Below are 13522 nucleotides of genomic sequence, written 5' to 3'. Positions count from 1 at the left end.
CTAGTGCTGGTTATACAGAAGTGGATCCAGTTGGTAAAAATATATTGCATTAAGCTATACAAATATCTTGCACTGTATTATACTTCAATAAAGTACCTTTTAAAAATTGATTTGAACTAATCATGGAAATCCCATATCATTAATTAATTTAATAAAGTGTGTATGTCCCAATTTGGGCCAATGAGACATAAGGAGAAAATCATTTGTGAATTTGCCAGGGGACCTAGAAAGTAGACATGGAGAGAGAATGCCCCTCTTGGTTTGAACTTTGTTATATCTGCTTGCTGCAGCTGGAGTTGCTATGGTCATCTCACAGAGGGGGACAGAACCAAATAGAGTTGGAGATGAAATGTAAAATGCCTGGAGTCTGCCTTCTGTACACCTCATAATTGGGCTAATATATTTTCTCATTGTTCAGATCAACTTAAGACCCATGTTTTGTTACTCACAACCCAATGCATCCTGACTAATACACAGATGTGAACACAGAAAGGTGAATTATTGTTTTTAAGCCCTGCTCTTTGATTTAGACTATGACTCCCTAAAGTCTTTTGTTTCCTATTGTGTCTGCTTGAAACTCCAGGATGTGATCACATTATGAGTATGTAGTCTGAGCATGACTATCTCATGATCTTGTTTAATACTTGGACACCCCCTGGCTGGAAGGTGCACATATTGATACTAATGCTGTGAATTTTTTACTCCAGTGTTTGGGTCCTGATGAGGGACATGAAAGTGTATTGGTTCTACTTACTCCGTATACAGAGAACATAAACAGAAACATGATTAGTACGTACTATCATGAAATCAATATGATCATTTTTTTCGCATAGATGAGGGAGGAGTCTCCTTCAAACACCCTTTCAGATTCTGCTCCCATGGTGAGATGGTTGTTCAGCTCAGGAGCTGATTCCATACTGGCTGCTGATCTCCTTTTCACACCTCAGCACATGGGACTTAGCTAACCACACATGGACCACCTCCTGACTGACCATACACTTAGCAACTAACACAATCTGATAGACTAGGCTAGGCCCTATTCAGTATCCATTAAATTCTCTTTCATGACTTTAGCATTATTCAAACTTTGATGTTTCTCTCTAGTCCCTGGACTCAGAAAGGTGCCTAACAGCCTCAATTTTAACAATCCTTTGTCTTTTCAAAGAACCAACTTTTGGCTTCATTGATTCTTCTCTATTATTTTCTATACTCTGATTTCTGTTCTCAACTTTATTATTTTCTCCCTTCTACTTTCTCTGGATTTGATTTGTTCTTCTTTAACTTTTTGAAATGGAACATAGGTCATTGATTTTCAGCCTGTCTTTCCTAATATATGCATTTGAAGCTATAATTTTCCCTACATGTACCGCTCTAGCTGCACCCATAAGTTTTGGATATGCAGTATCTTTCCTTTCATTAGTTCAAAATATTTTCTAATTTCCATTGTGATTCCTTCAACTCATGGATTATTTAGAGGTGTTATTGCTTAATTTCAATCAATTGTGAATTTTTCTAGTAGTATTTTTGTTATTAATTTCTAGCTTAAAATCACTGTGATCAGAGAACATACTCTGATTTCCATTCTTTAAAATTTGTTGAGACTTGAAGATCCAGTATATGGCACAGATGTTCCTTGTACACTTGAAAAAGTATGTGTGTTCTGTTATTGTTGAGGCCTGCCCCCTGTTTTGAACCTATCTCCATATTTTGTTATCATTTTGTCTTTTTCCTGTTTTCAGACTCCAGCATCATCTCCTGCAATGGGACTCTCCATGGAGCACTCCCTCATCTCCAACTCTGAGGCCATGGAACTTCTCCTCACCCACATGCAGGTAAGTGGCATGGATTTTGAACAGCCAGGGTCTTTTCTCTAGTCCTCAGTAGGCAATTAGGGGCAATCGCTCTGCACCAGGGAGAATTACCTTAGTACTCAGATGTAGAGATGGAACAATACCATGAGAAAATGCTTCACTTTCACAGACAGCGGTGCAAATAAAAATCCCGCACTCCAATAAAAACATACAATTTCTGTCTGGTGGCAGGCATCAAATGTCATTAATGGTCATGAAGTTGGTGGGCTTGGAAAACCTGGATTCCAGGCCCACACATCACTGCCACATACGCAAAATGAACTACACTTGACAGCAGCCACATGATTATTGTAAGTGCCTCTGGATGGCTGTTACGTTGAAATCTAAAGACAAACTGGAGTAAAGGTGGATCATAGCTGTGATACTGTGGACCTATGAATAGTGAGAGAAAGGATATGTATGTTTACGATTTAAAAATATGTGATCAGGAGAGTGTATAATATTCCTTGGTCTCTCGCCATTCTATATGAATCCAACACTGATGCCTGCTAAATAGTTAGCTCTCTTGACTCTAAATGCTATGTAGGCAGCTTTACCTCCATATATGTTTTCCACAATCAGAATAATTTAGGATAATATGTGTGCAAATTGTCAGTGCTGAAAAGAATATACTGAAAAGAAAGATAAAGGAGCTAAAGTAGAAGGCAAAAGAATGATACACTGCCTAGGGTGATATTAAGGAGACTGAAACAAAGCCAATTAGGGGGCAGGAGTGGAAATGTGTTGAAGACAGGTTCTTGATGTGCTTGACCATTAGGATCTCAGGTCAGGTCAAATCTCTCTAATTGTCATTGACGGGACTTGGGAGAGGAGGGACAGGGAAATGGTTCTGAGTAGTCAAGGATTGTCCCTCCATGGTTGACACACAAATTCATTTCTCCATCCAGGTTCAGGGAGCATTTAGTCAAGGTGCCAGTGGGTCTTTCTTCCTGAGGGGAAATCTAGAAGAGCAAGATTAATGCGATGTGCTACAGCCCCGTCACTAGAGTTGAGCTTAGAGCTGCAAATGGTGTGTTATCTTCCTGTTCCACAATCCTTTTTAAATCCCCTTCACCTTGGTTACTATCTCTGCTCGTCTTAGTGGCTTGCCCAGTGGTGTAGCCCAAACCCTCACTCCTGAGGAGTCAAAGCCCCAGTAACTATTCCCTTCTCAGACTGAGTTTGACACACATGCCTATTCATAGTCACAGGCAGACAAGTGAATCACCTGGGTTCCATGAATGTCCTGGCCTCTCCTGCTGTATAGAAGCAGCCCTACCTCCTCCTGCTGTTCAGGTTCAATTACCCCTGAAGGGGGTTTGCCTGCTGAACCCAGGACACAGGGAGCACAAACAATCCAGGTGACAGCTACAGCTTGCTGTATCCTCTGAAATTGAACTTGGAGAGCAAGAATGTGTCCCCTTTCAGTTATCCTAATTGAACAGAGCCCAAAGTTGAAGTGATAGGAAGCATAAAGTTGCCCAGTGGGTCACTGGGAATAATGGGAAGTGGGATCACTCCTACTTCCACTTCTTGGTTCCCAGATCTGTGTACTCTTCCTGGGATGCGGAGGGGGAGACACAATGCCATACAGAGGTCTCTGATTCAGTATTATACTGAATCCTGGAGGATGGTATTCTATCCTCACAGAATCTTACCTCTGAGTTGTCACTTCAGTTGTAGCTTCAGCAGGCAATCTCAGTTGCATTGTGAATGGTATAATATGTAGTACAACCAGTGGATCCCATGGAATCATGGTTGCCCCCACCTCCATCTCATATGACCAGGAAACAAAGCATCCTGGGCAGATGCTATGTCATGCGAAATTGTGTCCTTATGGATCAGATATTTTTTAAGCCCCTGGATAGTGAAGCCAGCTGAGGGTCTGTGGGAAGAAAAGGCAAACTGATATCTGGAGTAAGTATGTAGTCCTGTGAGAATGAATAGCTGGGGTTTTTTTTAGGATAGAAGGGACCCAAATGAAGTCAACTGTTACCAAGTGACCCATCAGTCTCCTCAAGGAAAAGTACCATATTGAAGGCTCACTGTTGGTCTATGGTGCCAACAGGTTGAGCACCCTGAGGTGGCAGCAATAGATCCCTGTTTGGCCCATGCATGACCTCCATCTCTGCCACCAGGATTACTCTATTGTTTTTATCATGCCAGTTCTATAGTGGCTGATGACAAAGGCTGGATAACATCAATTGGCTGGTTCATTTTGTCTGTTTGGTTGTTCAGTGTCTCATCTATGATGGATACTTTTTTGAGAGTGTTAACATGAGAAACATGAATCTTCACACTTTGCACCCACCTCCATATGTCCATCCACATGCCAGAACTAGTCACCAGGTTCACCCAAATACACAAAGGGACCAAGAAGTGTATTCTAATTTATATGCTCAGAAAACAGAGAGGGAGAACTATTTGGAGGATAGTAGTAATGACTACCACAGTCCCCATTTGTTATATTCTGTTAGAAGCATCTCAAAGCATGTTCTTTTTCTAATATTTTACAGAGTTTTAGTGAAAGTAAATGTTTACTTATAACTTTCTTTCTTCCTAGAATCTGAGCAATGTTTCATTAGTGCTGGGTTAGAGACAGTATAGCTGTTGGGCCTTACTCAGAACACTATTCCCTTATGATTTGTTACTGGTAAAGCATGTTATTCCTAGTGTTTTTCATCCTGTTAAGGAGGGATTTTGTTTTAAAGTAGCTGTTCAATACTCATGCAAATAAGCTTCCCGTAAGCCCACCCAGCTGGTCAGTTTGTCAAGCCCATGCACATCTGAATCCCACTGAGACACAAGTCTGGCCTCCCACTACACTTACATTACTATTTATATATTTTTGGCCCTTGATAGATTCTCTCCCCAACTACAATGTAAGCTTCTTGAGTGTTGATACTGTGTCTCCTTTCTATTTATAGCCCTAGTTTTTAGGATAATGTCCTACCCACATAAAATGCTTTGTAATATTTATTGTTGGTGATGAAGTGATTCTACAAAGCAAACAAAACCAGTTTTATGGCAAAGATAGCTATCCATGCAGATAATGCAAGGCAAACAGTTCTCAAGGATAAACAGGACCCAGACTGCTTTTTACACGGGGCACCTGCTGATCTGATGCATGTGCTCTGACCTCTAGCAAATGAAACCTCCATATATTGAACTCCATGAGTTGGAGGGTCTGGTTGACATTTTATGTGGCTAACATTCAGAGGATCACAGCTCCTTAGGAAGGCTTTGTTGAATCTGAGTCCCAGAAAGCGGGACAACCTTAGCCAAGTCTATGTCAATTAAAAGAGTGTAACCATTTTATTTTATGTGTGGGACCTTAAACTCCTCAGGGCAACATTTTCAAGTTGAAAAGTCTGTCTTTGGGATCCTTGCTTTCTATTTCTATTCCTTTCTCTATTTTAACTTTCACCCCCAACCCAGAAGCAAAAACCAAATGCCTTCTATTTGGGGAAACCAAGAAATTGTTTTGATATTTTGTTTTATGACCCAAACCCATATATTACTAGCTGCCATGGCGTTATTTCTCCCCGCACACTCATTATTCATAGCTACGGGGGTAAAAATATTCCAAAATAGTATGTAATGTCTGTTACACATTTAGATTCATAAATTTTGGTTGTCAAGAAGATGGTGACTTAATAGAAACTTATAGATTCATTGTAGAATGTTTTTAATGCCTAGGTTGTGTGTGTGCGTGTGCGTGTGTGTGTGTGTGTGTGTGCGTGCGCGCACCTGCACGGGTGTGTGTGCCTGCACACACAAGCGTGCATGCTCATGTGTGTCCTTTTTTCCCCTCTCTTCTTGGAAATGTAATTTCTTTGTAATATAGTCTTACTTTATCTACTATGGTTGGGGGTCTAACGAATTTTGACAATGGACTTAAAATAAATTAAGGAAAAAGCATTTATTCTCTTAAGCATCAGGAAGTAAAGCATTTTGACTTTATATTCATAATGTTGATAATAACCCCAAATTCCTGTGATATTAGGCATGTAAGTTAAATATGGGATTTCTCATTTTAACATATTATTTCTTTGGGACTATAAATTATAGGCATTGGATTAGCCCTCTAAGAATTCAGATGAGTAAACTTTAAAGATCTTATTGGTTTTATTCAACAATTCATGAATCAGGCAGCATCCCATCTAGTAGGTTGAAAGGAGCTCCAAGGAGCTGTACAAAATGAAAGACTTTTATTGGCAGAAGGGAGAGGGAAGAGTAAGTTATACTAGGCAAAAAGCAGATTGGTCGTGGCAAGATCACTTTCCTTTAGGGAATGGCAGTGATTTATCAGGCAGATGACCCCACTAGGGCTGATCAGGCACTTTCCGATGGACCAGGTTAAGATTCCACTTCTAGGAGAGCCGCAACTGTCATTAACTTAAGTCTGTTTGGTGATGTGGGACTTAGCATAAATGACCCTATTTTGAGTCTGTTGTCTTGTTTTTAATAAGGTTTATGCTAGTTTGATTTTTTTTGAGTATTTTTTAGTCTAATTTGATTTTTTTCCTTTTAATGCTTTTTAAAATGTAGTTTCTTTCTCTTGCTCATTTGCTTACTCTTGTCCTTCTTCTTTTTATTCTCACTGTTGTTATTTAATTAATTTAATGCTACTTTTCTCCTTCACTAATTTCCTCACTGGTTTTGGCAGGAATTTCTTTGCAAAGAAATCTAATCACTCCTTTTAGTTATAAATTGACCTTGGCCCAGTAATATTATCTTGAAGTGGAACTAAGATGTTCCTCAGGTGTCACTAAAAATAAGTTGCCTCTACCTGTTTTTAGAACCATTGTGATAGTTACAAGCTCTTGAACTCAAAGGTCAAATTTTCCATCCTCGTGTAGGTGGTCCAGAATGAAAGTCAGGATATGAGCTGTAAGATATTTTTTTAAGTAATTGGAATAATTCCTCATTGGGGATTTAAGTTGTAAAAGCCTTCAGTGCATTCTTTTTAAAGTTGGGGCAAGAAAGAGTTATAGTAATGAATAGCCGACTTCTGTACAATGGAAAAGGCAATGGTGGTTTTACTATGCTGTACTTAGTAATTTACCTTCAGGAGCTGGGCCATTCTTACCAGCTGAGGCTGGGGAAGAGGAAGGAAACCAGCCAAGAATGCCACTAAAAATTGTGCTGTCCATTGACTGTCATCTCAGACTTTGGAAAATACCACCATTGCATGACAAGCAATCAGAATATTAGTTAATAACATATGATTGGAGCAGAGAGGAACCATAGAGCAGCACTGTCCAATGGAATGCCAGCCACATGAGTGATGTAAAGTTTGTCAGTAGCCACATCAGAAAAAGTGAAAAGAAACAAGTGAATCTAATTATAATAACATATTGAATTTAACACAATATGTCCAAGATATCTTCATTTCAACATGTGATCAATATAGAAATATTAATAAGATCATATGTTCTTTTTGGCATTAAGTCTTTCAGCATATCCCAATTGGAATTGCCACACTTTAAGCATTCAGTAGCCCCAGTGACTACCATGGTGGACAGAGCAGGCATAGAGAATATCTCATCAAGACCCTCTCTCCGACAAGGAATCAGGAACCAGAGAGGTTATTTGCTGCACTCAAACTGCTGTGTCAGAAAACACGATTCAAAATCAGATCTTCTAATTACTGTGCAAGGCCACTTTCTGCTACTTCAAGAGGGTTTGGGGCCTGAAGTCGTATTGACTACTTCCCCCAAATGTCTATTTTGCCTCTGTAGTTTTCATCAAGAAAAAGAATCTTACAATAGGAATGAAAGGAGCAAAGACAAGAGTCTTATGTGAGACTTGAGCAGTGATCTCATATAGGGCCTTTGCCTGGTTAAGAAGAAAGTAGAGAGATAGTAAACAATATTTTAAATATTAGTTTCATGTGTATAGGATAGTGGTTGACATTTATATAATTTATGAAGTGATCACCCAGATTAGTCTAGTGCCCACCTGGCACTATACATAACCATTACAATATTATTGACTATATTCCCTATGCTGTACTTCACATCCCTGTGACTATTTTGTAACTATCAATTTGCACTTCTTAATCCCTTCACTTTTTTCACCCAGCCCCCAACCCCCTTCGCATCTAGCAATCACCAGTTTGTTCTCTGTATCTATGAGTCTGCTTGTGTTTTGTTTGTTCGTTTATTTTGTTCCCTAGATTCCACATATAAGTAATAGTCCCTTGTGTATATGTACTATGTCTTCTCTATCCAATCGTATATTGATGGGCTCTTAAGATGCTTCCATGTCTTGGCTATTGTGAATAGTGCTGCAGTGAACATAGGTGTGCACATATATTTTCAAATTAGTGTTTTGGTTTTCTTTAGATAAATACCTAGAAGTGTAATTGCTGGGTCATATGGTAGTTCTATTTTTAATTGTTTGAGGAACCTCCAAACTGTCTTCCATAGTGGCTGTACCAATTTGCAATCCCACCAAGAGCGCACAAGGATTCCCTTTTCTCCACATCCTCTCCAACACTTGATGTTTTTTGATTTATTGATGACAGCCATTTTGACAGGTGTAAGGTAATATCTCATTATGATTTTAATTTGCATTTCTGTGGTGATTAATGACCTTGAGCATCATTTCCTATGTTTATTGGCCATCTGTATGACCTCTTTGGAGAAATACCTATTCAGGTCTTTTGCCCATTTTTTAATTGCATTATTTGGAGGGTTTGTTTTTGTTTTTGTTTTTGTTTTGGTGTTGAGTTGTATGAATTCTTTATAAATTTTGGATATTAGCCCCTTATCGGATGTATCTTAGGCAGATATCTTCTCCCATTCAGTAGGTTGTATTTTCATTTTATTAATTGTTTTCTTTGCCTTGCAAAAACTTTTTAGTTTGATGTAGTCTCATTTGTTTTTCTTTTGTTTCCCTTGCCTGAAGATATGTATCAGAAAAAATATTAAGAGCAATGTCAGAGAGTTTACTGCCTGTGTTTTCTTCTATGAATTTTATGGTTTCAGGTCTTACATTTAAGTCTTTAATCTATTTTGAGATTATTTTCATATATGGTATAAGAAGGTGGTTCAGTTGCATGTGTCCACTTTTCTCAACACCATTTATCTTATCTGCTTTTAATGAGTTAGAAATCTCTAAGCCTGGGCAAATTTTATCTGGGGTCATTTAGAGAACATGCAAATGAGATAACAGAACAGCTATTGGTTACCAGGAAAATGATGGGAAAGGGAAAAAATGCTAGAAGATTGGCATAGATCCAGATTTTCCAACTGGAAAAGGCAAATGATATTAGAAGCAGGCATGTACATAGCACTTACTAAGTGCCACTCACTGGTTCTGAGTGCTTAACATATGTTGATTCATTGATTCCTTACAACAGCCTAATGAGATAGGTATTAATACAACCTTCATTTTTCAGATGAGGAAACTGAGATGCAGAGAGGTTACATAATCTGCCCAAGATATTGCTAGTGGATGGCAGAGCCAGGATTAGAGTTGGGGAGTCTGACTTTGGAAGTCCAATTCTTCGAATTGGTATTTGTACTATGTTGCTCACAGATGAAAGATTTCATTATTTGTCTAGTTTCCTGCCCTCTCATCTTTCCTCTTTCTGTGGCTGGAAATCATTTGATATCCACTTGAAAAGTTTAGCCAGCACCAGGTTCTGGAGAAAGAGGTGACTTTAGTAAGAGAGGTCCTAGTTCAATGCTTTGGCAGTCCACCATCATATCCTCTTGGCTACTATTCACACCTTGACCTTATGCCTCAGTTCTGGGCCCTGGACCCTACCTTGCATTATCCATCCCTAATTTAGGTATTGGAGTCTGGTCTTGAACCCCAGCTTACAACTTGTGGACAGAAGACCCTGATACCTCAGTCTCCTCAGGTCACTGTACAGAACATTCTTCTTGGCTCTACTTGCCTGCTGATTATATTCCCTGTTGCTTCTTGAGACACTTCCATGACAGCAATTGCTTTTGCAAAAGCATCCTGTGGAATTATACTTTCCACTCACCATGTTCTACGTATTGGTCATAACTTTCTCCCATCACTCAAATTGTTCCCAGTTGTCTATCCATCCCAGTGACTGAGTCTAATTCCAAAGACCAGCCTCTCTCAGGGTGCCTGGTTTTCTGCATAGATGAAACCTTCCAATTATGAGTGAAACACCATAATATCAAGTAATTGAGCTGGGCATTGGTCCTTGGAAAAATTATAAGTGTATTATTAAACACTTGATTTGGAAACACTAAAATGGAAAGTGATGATTATTAAGCAATCTTTCTAAAACCAAACTCAATCTCCCTTCCCCTTTTTTGGATGATGTTACTAAAGTTGCCACTAAGAAGGATGTCTTAGACATAGTATACCTAGATCTCAGCAAGCTATTTAACAGATCTATCATGATATTTTTGTGTGTGTGTGGATGGGAAGGAAAGAGTGTAGTCTCGATGATAGAATAGGTATATGAATTCATGTCTTGTCTTGAATGTCAACTTTGAGCTAGATTTCTGATACTGTTGTAAGGGCTTTCTTCTGGACTCTGTCCTATTCTACTTTTCACTAAACACTGTAATAAATGCTTCAGAGTAAAGCTCAACAAAAGTGTAGAAGATGCAGAATAGAGATGAATAGATTCAAAGGCCAATGGCATACTCAAAAATCAGAGGGCTCTCTACAGCTAGAATGAAGGATTAAAATTAATGAGATTAAGTGCAATAAGGATGCATGCAAATGCATGCACTTTTGTTTAAAATTAAACTATACAAAAGTAGTGTCAAAGAGACATGGACCAACATTAGTATAGCAGTGGTAGGGGGAGTCTTAGGACTTTTAATTTATTATAAACTCATCTTGAGCCAAAAGCTTGCATGGCTGCCAAGTATTAAATATGATCTTGGACTACATTAATTATGGTATAATGGGAAGGCTAATTCCATTGTACTTGGTACCTGCCAGGCTCTGTCTGGGTTATTGTACTCATATAATGGCAGGCTGACAAACTGCAATAGATCTGAGACAGGCAGCCAGGGTGGAAAAGGGTCTGGAACTAATGGTACGCTGGAGCCAGCTGGTACTTACTTGCTAGAAGTTGCTAAATATTCAGGAATTTTGTGAGCTAGTTGTTAAGCCATTGGTAGCTTGAAATGGGCCGAAGTGGGAATATTTGCATCATGGTAATCAATGAGAACTATAAATCAGGACTTTTTGTTTTCCAGAGAGTGGGTTTGTTGAGACACCACTGTTAGTAACTCTCTGTTATGAAGAATGATTAAAGACAGGGAGGGTGTTATAGTCAGTAGAAAAGAGAAAACTCAGGGGGAGCGAGGATGAAGATTTCAGGCTGTTCTTTAATAGTTGAAGAGTTTAGACTTTTATTTTTCAGCAAATCAGAGCAATGCTTCTCAATCTCTCCCATCTTTACTCTCAAGTACAGAACGATGTGAGCTCTCACAGCTTCCCCACCAACCCAGAGGGGTAGCCCCAAACTACCAGTCACTAGTGAGATATTTCTCTGAAATTTCTCATATTATCTTTACAAGTTATGCAAATGTTACATTTTACTCCATAAATGATCCACATCTCTCTGAATATAAAAATAATGGGTTAAAAAGGCACTTCTCAAATTTTTCTGTGTATGAATCACCTGGGGATCTTGTAGGTTCCAATTGAGTAGACCTGGAGGAGAGACTGAGATTCTGAATTTCTAACAAGCCCCAAGTGACGCCAAAGCTGCTGACCTCTGCATACTTTGAGTAGCAAGGTTTTCAATTATAGACTAGTCTCTTTACTTGCCTTCTCTTCCCCCGACTCTATCTCCCAGTAAATTCAGCACCCAGGGGGATATGCCATGTTTAATCTGTATTTAAGCTCTGTCTGCCACAGAGACACAAGCCTCTGTGGGCATACCCTGAAAAGCTTGGATTTAAAACATTTTTAGACTTACTTGAATTTCATTATTTGTCCTCTTGTAGAATTCCTTTTTATTGAACAGTTCTTCAGTCTTATACTTTCTACCTATACTGAGTATCATTATGAAAAACAGTGGAGAAAATTCATCCTTTGACCCGTCGTAGGGAAATTGTCAAGGACGTCATAGACTACGTTACACTCTGTTCTCTATTTGAGTACTCAGGGGAACATTTTCTCAAGATTTACTTCCAGGAATTGCTTCTTCTGAACAATTTATTCTTTCTGATCTTACCAACACCCTGAATCTCTTAGTTGAATTCATTTCCCTCTTTCACTCAACATTCATTCAACGCATACTGATTAAGCACCTGCAAGGCTCTGACCACCAGTTCAGGTGATGCGGACACAGCAGGAAACAAAACGGTCCCATATCCTTGCTTTCATGGAGCCTGTGTTCCCGTGTCTCTTCTCTCTGATTGTTAGGACATACGGAGTCACATTGGAAGCCACCTCCAACTCTAAAAGAACTGATGAAAGACATTTCGGGTTTGCATTGGGCTGCTGGGTGTATGATTTTCTAATCCTCATCTTCTCTTTACCAAATTCTCTCAATTTTTTTTTCCTCTTTGGATACCATGTGCATTTTCTTTGTTGTAAGCTGCCCCAAATCCTCTGTGGAATGAGGCGGTATATAAATAACTCATTAAATATGTGGAGATGGAGAAATCAGGACTAGAGCCAAGGCAGTTAAGTTATAGGGAATCAAAGTTTAACCTCAAATACAAATAGTCTAATGTCCTGAAAAGAAATGGCTCACCTTCTAATATAGTGACTTTTCTGACACTGATATTAGCAGTTCACCTTGTTTGGGGAATTTTGACATGGTGTTTTCCTGCATCGAGGGTATTTGTATTAGATAACACCTCAGGTGCCTATCAATGATTGGATTGTATACAAATTTCCATGATTTCAATTCTTTTATAGACAACAATGGTTCCTTTTTTCCCACCAGCCCCTATTATGTAGTTATAATAATATCTATTATATCTAAAGGTAAATTCTTTAGGGAAGATGGTAGCTCTGGGGAATCCCACATGTCAGGCGTGTGTGTGTGGGGGGGGGGAGGAGAGGAGTTTTGGAGAGGGAGAAGGGTTTTTGCCATAAAAGCAGCCCAGGGCTCAAATCCTTCACCTGAGATGTATTTTGTGACACTCACTAAAATCTAAACTCCTGCTTTTTCTTCTAACTTATCTTGACCCAATGCATGGTTTTCTTCAGATGAATAAAATACCCTGTATTTATAGTGGATGCTATAAACCAGCCAGCCATGATATCTTTTATATCATAAGCAGCTGCTCTCTGAGCCAACACAGAGTAAAAGAGGCTGATTTGTATTTTTACAGCCAGATATGAAACCAGCTTTCAATAATTTGGGGAGCATGTGCTACCACTTGTGATCTTCAGGGTGCTAATTTTTAAATGAGCCCTTAAATTTTGCAGATACTACAATTAGTACAACCCTGAAAGGTAGCACCATTTTATCTACTTACTCAAAAATAGGAAATTTTAAATAATTAATTGATTTTAACTTCAATATGAAATATTGGCACTTGTGGTGATACTACTCTGTGAATAGATAGAGGCAGCATTTATGACCTTTTAAACTATATTCCATTCACTGAAAAATGACAACTATGCTAAAGAAATACTTTCCTCCTTGCTGCCGGCTTCTCCCAATGAGAGCTTTTAGCAAAGGGCATAGAAAGTCC

The sequence above is a fragment of the Rousettus aegyptiacus genome, unplaced genomic scaffold, assembly GCF_014176215.1.
Source record: "Rousettus aegyptiacus isolate mRouAeg1 unplaced genomic scaffold, mRouAeg1.p scaffold_m13_p_9, whole genome shotgun sequence".
NCBI classification, from domain to species: Eukaryota; Metazoa; Chordata; class Mammalia; order Chiroptera; family Pteropodidae; genus Rousettus; species Rousettus aegyptiacus.
The sequence above is the reverse complement of the archived record's forward strand: the minus strand, read 5'-3'. Positions refer to the sequence as shown.